The sequence below is a fragment of the Tachyglossus aculeatus genome, chromosome X1 (genome assembly GCF_015852505.1).
Source record: "Tachyglossus aculeatus isolate mTacAcu1 chromosome X1, mTacAcu1.pri, whole genome shotgun sequence".
Classification (NCBI taxonomy): domain Eukaryota; kingdom Metazoa; phylum Chordata; class Mammalia; order Monotremata; family Tachyglossidae; genus Tachyglossus; species Tachyglossus aculeatus.
This window is the reverse complement of record NC_052101.1, coordinates 107,421,903-107,436,392: the sequence shown is the minus strand read 5'-3', so window position 1 is coordinate 107,436,392 and position 14,490 is coordinate 107,421,903. Positions and strand designations below refer to the sequence as shown.

Genomic DNA, 14,490 nt, shown 5'->3' with positions numbered 1-14,490 from the left:
CACTTGTCATCTGTGTGACTTTGGGCAAGTCACTTAACTTCTCTGTGCTTCAGTTACCTCATCTGTAAAATGGGGATTAAGACTGTGAGCCCCACGTGGGACAACCTGATCACCTTGTAACCTCCCCAGCTCTTTGAACAGTGCTTTGTACATAGTAAGCACTTAATAAATGCCATTATTATTATTAATGATATTTATAGGGCAACTGATGATGTGCAATAGGTTGAGAAGCCGCATGGGCTAATAGAAAGAGCATAACCCTGGGTCAGAAGACCTGGGTTCTAATCCCACCTCTGTCACTTGCCTGCCTTGTGACCGTGTAACCGAGTGAAATGTGCTAAATTTTTGGGAAGATAAAAGTAGTCAGGGCCTTATTAATGACCTACATAGACTCAGTGAAAGTGGATTTCATGGGGCCTCCACATGATATCACCTCGCCCCCTCCTACCTCACCTCGCATCTCTCCTTTTACAACTCAGCCTGCACACTTTGCTTCTCTGGTGCTAACCTTCTCACTGTGCCTCGATCTCGTCTGTTTTGCCACTGACCCCTGTCCCACGTCCTAACTCTGGCCTGGAATGCCCTCCCTCCTCAAATCCACCAGACACTCTCCCCTCTTCAAAGTCTTACTGAAGGCACATCTCCTCCAAAAGGCCTTCCCAGACTAAGCCCTTCTTTTCCTCATCTCCCACTCCCTTCTGCATCACCCAACTTGTTCCCTTTGCTCTTTCCCCCTCTCCCTGCCCCACAGCTCTTATGTATTTATATAGATGTTTGTCCTCACCCCTCTACACTGTCAGCTAATTGTGGGCAGGGTTTCTCTCTCTCTATTGCTGTACTGTACTTTCCCAAGTGTTTAGTACAGTGCTCTGCACACAGTAAGTGCTCAATAAATGTGATTGAATTGAATTGCTTAGGACAATGCTCCACATACAGTAAGCACTCATAAAATACCATTGATTATTTATTGCTGCATTTGATGACATTGGAGATATCATCCTGACTCCAGTGAGTCCCTGGTAGGAGTCTCCGCCATCCTCTGGCTGGTCCCTCCATGCCATTCTGCCATCTCAGCTTGGGATAATCAAGGGGGCATGTCATTCCCACCAGCAACATTCACTAAACCCCTGGTCATTAAATTAATGCTAGTGGCCTGGTTAATTCATCAACATTTATTGATGGGTGTATTGGCTTGTTAATGGATGGTGCTATTATGCCTGGTGCTAACGGACTCTCAGGGTCACACCTGGAGAGTTTCCAGTACTCTACCAGTTTCGGCTATGGGAGGGACAGTCAAGCAGAGGCCTACCCATTCCATTCCTAGCTTGGGCAGTGGCTAGCTAGTGGAAGGCGATCTGCTACAAGTCAAAACTCACCCATGCTGGGCAGCAGTGGCACGGGAGAGAGTCGAGGGCGGAGACTCGAGTTTACTGCGCAGAAGATGGCAGTGGTAAGCCACTTCCGGGTTTTTACCAAGAAAACGCTCTGGATACACTACCAGAATGATTGCAGATGGAGAGCGGGGCATTCTGGAAGAGATGTTTCCGTTGTGTCGCTATGGGTCGGACATGACTCGATGGCATAAGCCAAGACCAGGGCTTGGGTTTTCTTGGGACCACAGCTAGTGTGATTTCATCGGGTCAGTTCCTTCCCTTGCAGCCAAAGGGTTTGGGGGCAGGGGAAGAGAGAACAGTAAAGACTGGCAGAACACACGTAAAGTAGCCTACAGTATTCCAGGTGGATACCCAGGTAACTGTCATATGGTGTGCTAAAATGGGGCAGGAAGAACTAGCAAATTAAAATGAAATAGGGAGGCCGGACTAGTTGTTTTAAAGACAGTAAAGCAAAATCTCAGATGATGCATCTTAGCAGCAGACTATTCATGGAAACTGTCTTGGAGTATGACAGTCAGAAAGGTTTCTCTTCTGAAGCAGAGACTTTGGCAAAAATCAAGATAGCAAGAGTCAGATTTAAGAAGAAGATTAGATGTAGTAAATATCAAATGCATAAGCACAGCAAAGGATTATCTCCATGGGCACATGGAGTGAAATAGATTTTTCCATTGCATACCAGCTTTTTCAGTGAAGCAATGAACAGAAGGCCATCTTCAAGATGTCTAGTGAAATCTGGACAAAACATTGACAAACTTCTCAACAAGGAGAAAGCCACAAATGGCACTTTGCGAAAATATGGAATTTTTACTGGGACGATACGGGGGGGGTTTCGAGTTCACTGGACCCCAGTGAGCCTCTCTTGGGTCCTAAAGACCTCCATATTTCTAGTTCCTTTGCTGTAGGTTTTTGAGGCATCCTACTAACTGCCCCTCAAGTCCCTCCACCAGTTTTGCTGCTACCACTGTATGTTTGATCCAGGCAACTCCGTGAAGTTATAGAGGTCACTGGGGACTAGGCTATCACCTTTATCCTGGGGCTGGCTGCAGGGAAATCTATGGACAAATCAATCAAATGTATTCATTCATTCAATCATATTTATTGAGCGCTTACTGTGTGCAGAGCACTGTACTAGGCTCTTGAGAAGTACAAGTTGGCAACATATAGAGACGGTCCCTACCCAACAGGCTCACAGTCTAGAGGAGGGCTCACTGTGTGTAGAGTACTTTTCTAAGCCTTTAGGAGAGTGCAATCTAACAGAGTTGGTAGACATGTTCCCTGACCACAAGGATCTTAGAGTCTAGAGAGGGAGACAGACATTAATATAAATAAATTATGGATCTGTACATAAGTGCTGTGGGGTTGAAGGTGGGGTAAATGAAGGTGCAATTCCAAGTGCAAGGGTGACACAGAAGGAAGTGGGAGAGAGGAAATGAGGGTCAAGGGAGGCCTCTAGGAGGAGATGTGCTTTTAATAAGGCTTTGAAGGTAAGGAGAGTGATTGTCTGTTGTAAATGAATGAAGTGGGAGGGAATTCCAGGCCAGAGGCAGGACATGGATGAGGAATCCGTGTGAGCTAGGCAAGCTCGAGGTACAGTGATTAAGTTGGCATTAGAGGAGTTTAAGTGTGCAGGTTGTTGTAGGAATTCAGAGAGGTAAGACAGGCGGGGGCAAGAAGATTGAGCATGTTCAGGAGTGCTTCCCCCTGAGGCTCCCTCAGTTACATCTTTCCCTGACGCCTGGACTTTTTTCCCCAGCTCCCATTGCAGGCAGATACCAAGATCTGAGATCTTTACCATTTTTAATATATATTCTTAATGAGGTAACAACCAAAGCAAATCATAGTTAAACTGCCTTTCCTGGGATCTTATACTGTTCCCACCAGATCCTCTCTACTTTCCTGTAGGCATTCTGGGGCTCACAGTCTTCTCCCTCTCAGGGACAGAAGCTGCAGGTTGCCGGATTCTGAACCCTCAGAGATTCTCTTCGATCCCTCCTTGTGCCTGCACAACATCCACAGCATAGGTTCTGCTCTCCCAAGCACACCTTTCTCTTTCTCGTGCCTCAAGGTGGCTCAGGTTCTCCTTCTTCTTTCCAACCTGCCCCTCTACTTTCCCCCCAGTCCTACTCTATGATTGGTCCAGTTTACACTTCCAGAAAGGGAATCAAGGAGTAATTTTCCTGACTTCCACGAGAGAGAGAGAGAGAGAGAGAGAGAGAGAGAGAGAGAGAGAGAGAGAGAGAGAGAGTGTGTATATGCACACATGCTCATATGAGTGCTTGGGACCACCAGTGCCACTGGCCCCCAGCAGCTACTTGGTGCACTATTAATGTACATCAGTTCGTAAAGGGTATTCTTAAATCAAAAGACATCTGGCTGAGAACAAATGAGGCAAAAAGGGTATTTGACATTTATATTTAGAGTATTAGTTACAAAGCATGATAAAATCTTCAGTTTATGGAATCTTGGCAAAAAATTGGTATTAGACAGAAAGCTTCCTTAAGCAAATTCCCCTTTAAGCTAGAATAATAATATTAATAATAATAAAGGTATCTGTAAAGCACTTACTATGTGCCAAGCACTGTTCTAAGTACTTGGGTAGATACAAGTAATCAGGATATCCCAAGTGGGGCTCACAGCCTTAATCCCCATTTTCCAGATGAAGTAACTGAGGCCCCGAGAAGTGAAGTGACTTGCCCAAGGTCACACAGCAGACAAGTGGCAGAGCTGGGATTAGAACCCACATCCTCTGACTTCCAAGGCCATGCTCTTACCACTAGGCAATGCTGTTTCTCAATCAGTGGTCAGTGTAGAACTAACATATGAGTTTGAGATGACATGAGCTGCTATGCATTTCAATATCCTGATTTTCATACACAAAGTCTCACTCACATATTATAGGGACAATGCCCTAGAAGCCAAATATACACATATACCTAAAAATATGGTACACAGTATGTATGCATATCCATGATTTTCAGAAATGGCACTGCTGCTAAAGAGGACCAGTCCAGGTGTGTTACGACTGGTGCGAGACCCCTGGCCCCATGCCAACCAGGATCTTTCTGGACCGGGGGAGCCGGTGACATATAGTAGAAGTCAAATCACACCTGTCATCACCAAGGTTAATGTGGAAATTTTTTTACTCAAGTTTACCAATGTTCAAGAGAATAACACATACATACACTCACTCAATCCACTAATGGTCCAATACCAGTCTGGGGTCAAAGAAGCCCATTCTGCCAATGTTTCTTCTTTCTGCTTCCAAGTACTGTTCTCCTGCTGCTTCTGCAGCTCTCATACTTGGCTCTTTCTGCGAATCTGCATGCCTCTATCTACCTGCCTTCTGTGTACCTCCAGGTGCCCCCTCATGATTCAAAGTCTTACCTACCTTATGAGTCACAGCTGTGGCTCTAGGTAGCAGCCATTAATTGGCCCAGGCTTGTTACCGGTTAGAACAGGGAGAGAAAGTCATGCCTCCCTCCGCGCTCTCCCCCCACAGGCCAGCAATCACCTCTCTCAGGTGGAGCTCATCAGTGGCTTGGCAAAAGTCTCTTCCTTGTTGTTCATGGGATCATAAACAGTCATTAATAAGGCACCTTGTTGTGGGCTCACCACAACGGCTACTCAATCAAATTCTCCTAACCTGCTGCTTCTCCTGCACTATCTCACCTCTAGTGGTGAACTCCAGACTCTGGACTCACTCCACCTGAACCAAGCTATTACCCCCTCCTATACATCCTACCAACTCTTCCCTACCTTCATGCTAAAGTGCATAAACTCAATGTTATTCTCTCCATCAAATCCAACTCCTTAGCTTTCCTGACCTTCCATCACTCTCTCACCATCACTTCCCAGCTCTGAATCATCCCCTCAGTCCACTTCCTCTGCTTCTGCACTTTTATGGCTGAGCACTGCTGGCATTAAAATATCCAAGCATTAGGCTGACTTCTGCCACTTCAACTATTCCCTGATGAGTTCTAATTCAGCCCTCTCTTCTGATAGGCAACACCTAGTGGAAAGAACAACGGCCTGGGAGTCAGAGGACCTGGGTTTTAATCCTGGCTTTTCACTTGCTTGTTGGGTGACCATGGGCAAGCCACTCAGTTTCCTCATATGTAAAATGGAAATTAAATACCTGTTCTTCTTCCCCCTAGACTGTGAGCCCCATGTGGGACAGGGACTTAGTTTGACCTGATAACCCGTGTCTGCACCAGCGCTTAGTACACCACTTAGCATGTAGTAAGTACTTAACAAATATCACAGTTATTATTATTTTTAGTAGTAGTAGTATTCCTCTCCCTCATTGTCTCTCATAGCCTCAACTTCCACCAACAGTTTCAGACCTTCAGCTCTCTCCTGAAGCTCCCCGTACTCCCACCTAAACTCTGATGACCTGGTCAACTATTTTGTAGGTAAAATAGAAAGCATCAGGCGTGACCTTCCCAAACCCCTCTTTCACCTCTTCACAGTTCAATCACCACACCCCATCCTTTTCTCCTCCTTTCCATCTATCTGGAAGTTGGAGACTGAATACACTTAAAAAAACCTCAAACTCTTCCAGTTCACCATGGTATCAGTATCATTAAAAGTCTTTCAAGATCAATCAATAAATCAGTGGAATTTATGGAGTGCTCACTGTGAGCAGAGCACCGCCCTGTAAATACGATTGATTGACTGAATACGACAGAGTAGGTAGACATGTTTCCTGCCTACAAGGAGTTTCCAGTCTAGAGGGGAAGACAGACAATAAAATAAATTGCAGCTATGTACTTAAGTGCTGTGGGGCTGAAGTTGGGGTGACTATCGAGTGCCTGAAGGGTGTAGGTGATGCAGAAGGGAGAAAGAGTAAGGGAAATGAGGGCTTAGTTGGGGAAGGCCTCTTGGAAGATGTGATTTTAGTAAGGGTCTGAAGGTGGGTAGAGTGTTGGTCTGTCCTATATGAAGGCCAGAGGGAGGACATAGGCAAGGGATCAGTGGTGAGATAGACAAGATTGAGGTGCAGTGAGTAGGTTGCACTAGAAGAGTGAAATGTGTGGACTGAGTTGTAGTAGGAAAGCAGTGAGGTAAGGTAGGAGGGGGCAAGGTGATTGAGTGCTTTATAATAATAATAATAACAATGGCATTTATTAAGCACTTACTATGTGCAAATCACTGTTCTAAGCGCTGGGGAGGTTACAACATGATCAGGTTGTCCCACGGGGGGCTCACAGTCTTAATCCCCATTTTACAGATGAAGTAACTGAGGCACAGAGAAGTGACTTGCCCAAAGTCACACCAACTGACAAGTGGTGAAGGTGAGATTTGAACCCATGACCTCTGACTCCAAAGCCCGTGCTCTTTCCATTGAGCCGCGCTGCTTCTTGCTGCTTTATAGTCAATGGTAAGGAGTTTCTGTTTGATGCAGAGGTGGATGGGTAACCACTGGAGGTTCTTGAAATGTGGGTTGATGTGGATTGAACTATTTTAGAAAAATGATCTGGGTAGCAGAGTGAAGTATGGGCTGGAGTGGAGAGAGACTGGAGGCAGGGAGGTCAGGAAGGAGGCTGATGCAGTAATCAAATCAATCCATCAATCAATGGTATTTATTAAGTGCTTACTGTATGTAGAGCACTGTAATAAGCACTTGGGAGAGTACAATACAAATGAGTAGGTACAGACGACCCCTGCCCATATGGATTTACGGACTAGAGGAGGAGACAGACATTGAAATAAATTACCGATGGATATGTACATATATGCCATGGGGCTGAAGGAGGGGGGAAAAACTCCAGGGGTTGCCCATCCACCTCTGCAACAAACAAAAACTCCTCACTATTGGCTTTAATACAGTCAATCACCTTGCCCCTCTTACCTCACCTTGCTACTCTCCTACTACAATCAAGCCCACACACTTCGCTCCTCTGATGCTAACCTTCTTGCTGTGCCTCAGTCTCATCTATCTTGCCACCGACCCCTCTCCCACATCCTGCTTCTGGTCAAATCTGACAATTACTCTCCTCTTCTTCAAGGTTTTATTGAGGACGCATCTCCTCCATGAGGCCTTCCCTGACTAATCCCCCCCTTTCCTCTTCTCCCAGTCCCTTCTGCATCACCCTGACTTGCTCCCTTGCTCTTCCCCCCACACCCCAGCCCCTCAGAACTTAAGTACATACCTGTAATTTATTTATTTATATCAACATCTGGCTCCACCCCTCTAGACTGTAAACTCATTGTGGGCAGGAAACGTATCTGTTTATTGTATTGTATTCTGAGATGGATGGTCAACATTAGAGGTTTTTGTGGAGTGGGCAGATATGACAGTATTTTTTTAGGGAAAATAATCTGGGCAGTGAAGTGAAGAATGGACCAGAGAGAGGAGAGAGAGAGAAGGTAGGTAGGTCAGCGAAGCCCCTGATACAGTAGTCCATGGTGGGATATAAGTGCTTGGATCAGTGTGGTAGCAATTTGGGTGGAGAGGAAAGGATGGATTTCCGAGATGTTGAGAAGGTAAAATGGACAGGATTTGATGACAGACTGAATATGTGGGTTGAATGAGAAAGATGAGCAGAGGATAATGCCAAGCTTATGGTCCTGTGAGACAGTTAGAATGATAATCCTTCAGGAACTGTTGTATGCAATACACATGACTGTGTTCTTGCAACACATAGCCAAGGAGATTTTCAGTGATTATGACACAATTCTATGAACTGGCAATAAGCCTGAAGAAAACCAAGGTCACGTACCAGCCTACAACAGGAAACATTACTTGCAATCTAAAATTCTCCTCCACAACCCATAGCAATGCTGTCAAATTATGCAACATAGACAGTACATTATTCAATAATTCATTGAGTGACAGATAAGGGGAAAACAGAAAAAAAAGCCTGCATTAGTCTTAGGCAGATTTACGAATTGTGGCAACAATGGGGCTTTAGGTTCCATACTAAATCCAATGCCTTGAAGGCTCTAATGGTGTCAAACCTTCAATATGGCTATGATTCCTGGACCTTTTACAGAGGTCTCATCCAGTTCTTTGAGCAGTTTCAGCAGTCATCTTTGAACAATGCTCAATATCAAAAGGCAGCACAAGATTGTCAACCATGAAATTCAGGAATGCAGCCTGTTTATCGACAGGCTCACTATATGTAACCCTCCTTGGTGGGGTGGGACAGGTGAGGAGAGTGGATGATGATAAGATACCCAAGCAGCTAATGCATGGTGCAATGAAAGGGAACCAAATAAACCAGAAGGGCCAAGTAAATGATTTGTAAACCACAGTCTCAAACAAGGGACATAAGAGTGGACTCTTGAGGGAATACTAAAGTAGACAGAATAGCTGGGAAGGCAGCAATCAGGAGAGAGGTTGTTCTCCTCAAGCAAAAACTTCCCAAAGATCCAGATAAGGCAAGTTTGCAAACAGTGACAGGCACTGTATGGGACAAACCATTTAGAGTAAATTTCTTATTTAATAATAATAATAATAATAATGGCATTTGTTAAGTGCTTACTATGTGCAAAGCACTGTTCTAAGCACTGGGGGGATACAAGGTGATGAGGTTGTCCCACATGGGGCTCACAGTTTTAATCCCCATTTTACAGATGAGGTAGCTGAGGCTCAGAGAAGTTAAGTGATTTGCCCAAGGTCACACAGCAGACGTGGCAGAGCCAGGATTCGAATCCATGACCTCTGACTCCAAAGCCCATGCTCTTTCCACTGAGCCACGCTTTCCCACCAACCAGAATGAGGATCCTCAGTGGGAGTGTGGAAGGGAGCGGGGGACAGAGACGGATCCACAGCACGGGCCTGTGAGTTAGAAGGAGAAGGACCTGGGTTCTAATCCTGTCTCCACCACTTGTCTGCTGTGTGACCTTGGACAGGTCACTTAAACTCTCTGTGCCTCAGTTACCTCATTTGTAAAATGGCAATTAAGACTGTGAGCCCCATGTGGGATAGGGACTATGTCCAACCCAATTTGCTCATATTCACCCCAGCGCTTAATACACTGCCTGGAACATAGTAAGCACTTAACAGATACCACAGTTATTAATTATTATCATTATTATGGCCTGGAGTTCCTATATGCCTGGGAGGTGCTGACGCACAGGACAGCCTCTCTGCCTTCTGTTTACTGCCCTGGGAGTGAAGTCTTCCTCCCTGATTTTTAGAATGCTGAGAAAGCTACAGTGGTTCATATCCAAGGGCTATTGCCTGGAGCAGTGGAGACTCTAAAAACCTGCTTATTTTAAGGTGGATTATTGAATTGTTAAATTTCCTCTCTGCAATTTGGTGTTGTTTGTAATTCACTATCGTTGCCCTGTATCTGTCTTCTCCCATTTAGACTGAGAGATCCATGTGGGATGGGAAACATATCTCAAATGTTTACCTTCTATTTACCTTAGCTCCTAGCTAGGTTAAATGCTTCATAAATAGTCAGTTCTTAATGAATAGGATAACTCATCAATAACTGTGGAATTTGTTAAGCGCTTACTATGGGGTAGATACAAGATAATCAAGTCCCACATGGGACTCACAGCCCAAGTTTTGACTCTTCATTTTGCAGATGAGGGAACTGGGGCACAGGGAAGTTAAGTGACTTGTCCAAGGTCACACAGCAGGCAAGTGGTGAAGGCAGGATAAGAACCCAGGTCCCCTGATCTATCAAATGGTGATATTAATTGAGCACCTACTGTGCGCAGGACCCTGTACTAAGTACCTGGGAGAGCGGAAGGATGAAGAATGGAGTCTTCCATCGGGAACAATGGATGAGCTTTGTTCTGAGACATCAAGATCGAGAACTTGCACAGAGAAATTGATGATAATGCTAATGACTTGTGCAGAAACTCATTCGCATCTCTGCTAGTCACATTCCCAATGGGGCCCAGAGTGCATTGAGTTTGTAGGCAGGTATGGGTGCAGTGCATTGCAAACTGCATCTGTGGTCTTTGCCCATGGTAGTTAGCTACGGGCCGATCTGCAGTTTGGAGCCTGATGTCCCTTTGATACCACACTCAGTTCTGAAATCTGCCAAAAGCCATACTGGCCTTTATTGTTTTGTTTTGTTTGGTTTCCTATCCTTTTATCTAGCCACACATTTATTGAGAAGCAGTATGGCCTAGTGGAAAGAGCATGGAACTGTGAGTCAGAAGCCCTGGGTTCTAGTCCCGGCTCCACCACTTTGCTGCCTGACTTTGGGCAAGTCACTAACTTCTCTGTGCCTCAGTTACCTCATCTGTAAAACGGGGATTATGACTGTGAATCCCTGTGGGACACAGACTGGGTCCAACCTGATTAACTTGTAACTACCCCAGCACTTAGTACACTGCCTGATACATAGTAAATGCTTAACAATATCAATTGAATAAATTAATCATTTCTTATGTGCCAAGCAGTATCTAAGCCCTGTATAGATACCAGATGAAAAGATCAGGCACAGTCTCTGCTTACAAAATCTAAGAGGGAAGGAGAACACATTTTGTATCCCTATTTTACATATGAGGAAACTGAGGCAGAAAGAAATTAAATGACTTGCCCAAGGTCAGAAAGGAGGCAAGCTGCAGAGCATGGACTTGAATCCAGGTCTCTTGACTCCCAGCTGGGTTTTCTTTCCACAGAGCATTGCTTTAAAATCTCTGTTATTGATGAAAACATTTGAAAGGTTTCCCAAGTGTGGTCTGATACATAATTTCTACTTTCTTTAGACCTCCCAGGCCATAGTGCATTGATGGATTGAATCATTCCTAATGGGCTCCGCCACTTACCTGCTTAACTTAACTTCTCTGTGCCTCAGTTACCTCATCTGTAAAATGAGGATTAAGACTGAGCGCCCCACGTGGGACAACCTGATTGTCTTTTATCTACCTTAGCGCTTAGAACAGTGCTTGGCACATAGTAAGTGTTTAACAAATATCATCATCATCATTTGCATGTCTGCTTGTGTGTATGTCTCATTCAATCTATCACTCAATGGTGCATTGTTCTGCACTGTACTAAGCGCTTGGGAGAGTACAATACAACAGAGTTTGTGGACACATTCTCTTCCTACAACAGAGCTCACAGTCTAGAGGGGGAACAATCTCCAGAGCTGTCATCTGTAGAAAAGAGTTCCAAGACTGTTGAAGATGCTCATAGCCTGTGTTGTATTCAGAAGGGTATGCCAGAGACAAGTTTATTTCAACTACCACTAGCAGGGAGCAAAAGTTCACAGTTTCCCATGTTAGTCAAATTTGCCCCAGTCACGTAATACAGGGTTTCTTTATATATAGTTGGTTACAGTAACTGAGAACTGAGAGAATACAGGATACAAATTTTAAGAAAGGCAAAAGCAGTAAAATTCACCTCTGGGGTGATCACCAGGTTCAATTTTGTTTTCCCATAAAGACGTCAGATAGGCAGATGCTAATCCCTGCTTCTGATTCTACTGGGCGTTTCTGGCAAAGGAGGAATAGCTCTATTCTACCTTGAGACTTTTAATATGCCAATTTCTCTGTTAAGACAGGAAGGCTAGTCAAGGGGAGGGTACGAGATGTACTTGCTTTGAGTGGCATACTCAGCAGTACTTGGTTTTCTTCTTATGGGACAATCAAGCAGGCCTAGAGGCAGTCAAGCAAGCCTAGAGGCAAATAGCTTAGAGTGCGAGATCAGAGAGAGAAGGGGGCAACTGCAATGCTCTGACCACTGCGATTCCACAGAAAACATATTTAGACTCCAGCTTACAGATTCCTTGTTGCAGCCTCAAGCATGACAGTGGAGAATAGATTGAACAGAAACAGACCTACCACAAAGAACTGCCTAACTCTGACAATAATAATAATAATAATAATAATAATAATGGCATTTATTAAGCACTTACTATGTGCAAAGCACTGTTCTAAGCACTGGGGAGGTTACAAGATGATCAGGTTGTCCCATGTGGGGCTCACAGTCTTAATCCCCATTTTACAGATGAGGTAACTGAGGCCCAGAGAAGTTAAGTGACTTGCCCAAAGTCACACAGCTGACAAGTGGCGGAGCCAGGATTTGAACCCATTACCTCTGACTCCAAAGCCCGGGCTTATCACTGATGGTGATAAGGAAACGATCAGACATTGTGCCTTTACCTCTGACATCGAGGAGTAGTAGCATCTGTCAAAACTGTGGTCAGTTGATAGGATCAAATGCTTTTGGAAGGGCTATGAAAACAATATAGAGATTGTGATGCTACTCTCTGGGCTTTTCTGTATCTGTCGTGCTTTTTGCTCCACTGATCATATCTATTGTGTTACACTGTGGTTTGGAGTCACATTGGAATTCAGGCAGTGCACCACTGACTATGTTCTTCAACAGTCTATCCAGATTGGGATAGATACAAGATAATCAGGTCGGACACAGCCCCTGTCCCACGTGGGGCTCACAATGTAAAGATTAGGAGGAACATGTATTGAAGCCCCATTTTACAGATGAGGAAACAGAGGCACAGAGAAGTTTTTTATGGCATTTGTTAAGCGCATACTGTGTCAAGCACTGTTCTAAGTGCTGTGGTAGATACAAGTTAATTCGGTTAGACACAGTCCCTGTTCCATATGGGGCTCACAGTCTAAGTAGGAGGGAGAGGTAATCAACTTGCCCAAGATCACAGTTATTATTATTAATAGTGGTTGAAAGCACGTTCAGAAGATGACTGTCGTGTTCTTGTCATCTCATTGTAACACTTGTCAGTGTTTAGGTGGTTCCATCTGTATTAGGGACTTCCTAACTGTGGGAGTCTCTTAAGTCTCAGTTCTAGCTCTCTTTCTATTCTCCATTTACAACCACTCCCATGGAGAATTCATCTGTTCCCATGGCTTCAACCACCACCATCTCTGTGTGGATGATTCCCAAATCTACGTCTCCTGACATGATCTTTCTCCTTCTCTGCAGTTTCACATTCCCTCGTGCCTTCGGGATATCTCTAGTTGCATGTCCTGTTGATACCTCAAATGTAGCATGTCCAAACCTTATATTCCCACCCAAACCCTCTCCTCTCCCTGACTTTCCCTTTGCTGTATGGAGCACGGGAAGCAGCACGGCTCAGTGGAAAGAGCACGGGCTTTGGAGTCAGAGGTCATGGGTTCAAATCCCTGCTCTGCCACTTGTCAGCTGTGTGACTTTGGGCAAGTCACTTAACTTCTCTGTGCCTCAGTTACCTCATCTGTAAAATGGGGATTAAGACTGTGAGCCCCATGTGGGACAACCTGATCACCTTGTAACCTCCCCAGCACTTAGAACAGTGCTTTGCACATAGTAAGCACTTAATAAATGCCATTATTATTATTACTATTATTATTTTTATCCTCCCTGTCTCACAAGTCTGTGACCTGGGTATTTTCCTAGACTCATATCTCTCATTCAACACACATATTCAATGTGTCACCGAATCCTGTCGGTTCAACCTTCACGATGTTGCTAAAATTCTTCCTTTCCTCTCCATTTAAGCCGCTATCACATTAATCCAAACATCTATCCTATCCCACTTTAATTACTGCATCAGCCTCCTTGTTGACCTCCCTGCCTCCTGTCTCCCCTGACTCCAGTCCATAATTCACTCTGCTGCCCAGAAAATGTTTCTACACAACCATTCATGCTTCCCCACTCTTCAAGAACCTCCAGTGGTTGCCCATCCACCTCTGGTTCAAGCAGAAACTCCTTTACATTTGGCTTCAAAGCACTCAATCACCTTGTCTCCTCCTAACTTACATAGCTGATTTCCTACTACGACCCAATATGCTCACTTTGCTCCTCTAATGCCAACCTACTCAATTTCGTCTATCTCACCACCGACCCCTCAATTGCATCCTGCTTCTGGCCTGGATCTCCCTCTGCCTCCATATCCAACAGACCACAACTCTCCCCACCTTCATAGCCTTATTAAAATCACATCTCTTCCAAAGGAGCCTTCCCTGCCTAAGCCCTCATTTCCTCTACTGCATCGACCTTGCACTTGGATTTGCACACTTCATCCACCCCACCCTCAGCCCCAGATCTCTTATGTATCTATCTGTAATTCATTTATTTGTATTAATGTTGGTCTCTTCCTCTTGCCTGTAAGCTTGTTGTGGGCAGGGAATGTGTTCACTAATTTGGTTGTATTATACTCTCCCA

At 44.7% G+C, this 14,490-nt stretch overlaps 1 non-coding gene across 1 annotated transcript; it reads left to right on the top strand.

Annotated features, from left to right (window-relative positions):
• Nucleotides 1-1,228: 1,228 nt before the first annotated feature.
• On the top strand, nucleotides 1,229-1,366 carry LOC119920362. Its single transcript, XR_005448113.1, has one exon. It is a non-coding gene; the product is annotated as a small nucleolar RNA SNORA7 (small nucleolar RNA).
• Nucleotides 1,367-14,490: the final 13,124 nt, after the last annotated feature.